Source organism: Otolemur garnettii, unplaced genomic scaffold (assembly GCF_000181295.1).
Source record: "Otolemur garnettii isolate 467f Iridium unplaced genomic scaffold, OtoGar3 scaffold00124, whole genome shotgun sequence".
NCBI classification, from domain to species: Eukaryota; Metazoa; Chordata; class Mammalia; order Primates; family Galagidae; genus Otolemur; species Otolemur garnettii.
Window position 1 is genome coordinate 2,694,758 of NW_003852519.1, and position 2,758 is coordinate 2,697,515.

Sequence of the window (2,758 nt, forward strand, 5' to 3'; positions counted from 1 at the left end):
AGATTGGGTGTACAATAATGTAAATATACTTAACACTACTGAACTGTATATTGAAGCATTGTTAAGAGGATAAATTTTATTTTATATGTATTTCACAATTAAAAAATTTAAAACAGGGAAAAATAGGTACCATTCTGTCCTCCTGAGACTACACCCTAGTTATCTCACTACATGTAATAGAATGCTGCCACATACCAATGTTGTCCTCTGGGCACTGATTTCTCAATTATTCCTCAAGATATGTAAATGTTAAAGATAGCTGCTTTCATCCATTACGTGTGAATTTTTTTTTTTTTTTTTTTAGTTTTACTATCACAAGTTAACATTATTTTCCAGTTCCCACATGGCACATTCTTTTTCCCCTTTTTGTGCTGACAACAGCAGCATGCTTATTCGAACCTATCAACAAAATATTAAAAGCTTTAAGATTAATTACACAGTAAATTTTAGGCAAAGGCAGAATTATAATATAAAAATCCAGGCCGATTTAATCACACTTGGTGTATTCACATTCAAGGGAGGAAGAAGGAGTCCCAAAGGTGAAGTCAAGGAATTTTCTAACCTTCTTAAAAATTCCTTGCCTTGGACCAGGCACGGTGGCTCATGTCCATAATCCTAGCACTTTAGGATGCTGAGGCTTGTGGAACACTTGAGCTCAGGATTTCAAGACCAGCCTGAGCAAGAGTGAGACCCTGTCTCTACAAAAAATAACCAGGCGTTGTGTTGCATGCCTGTAGTCTCAGCTACTTGGGAGGCTCAGGCAAGAGGATTACTTGAGCCCAAGAGTTTGAGGTTGCTGTGAGCTGTGACATGCCACAGCACTCTTCTGAGGGCAACAAAATAAGACTATGTCTCAAAAAAATTCCTTGCCTTATGAATAGGTGAGCAACAACAGAATGGAGCAGCCCAGATGAAGTCAGAAGTCATCATCTCTGAGTTGAAGCGACCTGGCAGCTGCTTCTGGCTAAGACCAACAAGCCTGTAGGGCTATGGATTTAGCCATTGAGGGAGAATGCTGCAGGTGTGGGGGCTCAGGTAGTGAAGAAGAATCTTGTCTCAGAAGGGGATAAGAGTAAATTGTCAAAGTAAGACAACAGGGTAGCACTGGCCAACAGCCATGAGCCCTCTAGTCCCGGCACAGGGGCCCTCTGCCTTGGCTTCAGGCTGGCTCCACAGGGTATAGGAAACTCTGAACTTCCAGGGCTGCTTCTAACTAGGCAGAAGGAGTTGGTGTGCAGATGAATACTGTTCTACTTTCTTGTCACAGGAAGCAAGCTGCCATAAAAACCCTTTAGAAGAGTGACTCTTTTTTGTAGTGGTTAGCAAAAGAATCTTCCTTAAAGTGAAATTTTTTGAGGAATGTCAATATATAAAAATAGTTGAAAGCCTATCAGCCCTGAACAGCCCAGAGCCCAAACACACGGCCTTCCTGCTGTGTCCACCCCTGCGGCAGCCTCTACAGCCCCTCCATGAAGCTAGTGGGATCGGTCGAGCACAGTATGAAAGTCTCTGATGCAGGATGCCAGACAGTCGCTCTGTGAAAACCTGAAAGCAAAAATTCAGGCAAACGTAAAAAATAAAAACCATGCATTATGCTGACAACTTGAAAAACCCATCAAAGTTTATCCAATTGGTCCCTGAGAAACCCTAAATGTCAAAGGCATCCTCAAGTCCTATCACTTCAGTAGTATTCTGCTAGAAATACTCTTACTGATGCCATGGAACATGTCATTTGGAATCCTCAGCCCTGAATTTGAGTCACAACTCTGCTACTTGCCAGATTAGTGACTCGGAGAAAACGTCTTAAACTCTCTGAGCTAACTGTATCATCAACAAGAGAAGACAAACAGGTTTCTCACCCACTCTGCATGGTTTATGAGAATTAAATGAAAGGATGCATTGAAGGGATACAGAAATTGTCAAGTTCTTATATGCATGAAAGGTGCTGACATGGTAAAAATCTGCTATGTAGTTGACCATCTCATTCATCCATTCACTCTGCAAATCATTCCTGAACAATACTCACCCAGCTACTGGTCAATGCATCACACTGATTTGGATATGACATCCCTGTATCCCACTGGACAAGGCAAGAATAAAGAGTAGCAGCCCACCCCCATGAGTAGAGCTGCAACCCAGTGTGCCTGACATGGCTCCTTCCTGCTTCCTACCTAATCTCCCCGACATGTACTGCAGCCATCTCTTAGGACTGCTTCTCAGGCACTGTCATCTCCTCCACACTTGGGGCCCCTGAGGATCCCTGACTCTGCATAGAAAATTCAGAGCCAGCTGGCCTGTCATCCCATGGAAGACATAACTTTCTCCACTAACTGCACTCTGGCCACTCTGGCCACACCAGCCACCAGAACTTTCTGCAATGGTGAAACTGTTCTGTACATGCAGGACATGTCATAAGTAACCATTAGCCACAGGTGGCTGTTGAGCCCTTGAGATCTGACTAGTATACATGAGGAATTAACTTAATTAGCTAGACAGATTTAAGTAGCCATGAGTGACTAATAGACAGCACAGCTCTAGGGGAATGGAATGGAGATCAAGCCTGATCTTTCCTGTGAAATCTAGAAAACATACAATAATTGCATCTGTATCCTTTTCAAATATAAAATCATTCTTAAATAATGATGTTACCATGGTCACATGATCTTGTTAAGAGCAGATTGAGTTCCCCGTCCTAATTCAGTCTCACATAGTGCTGCTCCTAATTACTTAAAGTTGTGAGCGGAAGCCCATGCCAGAC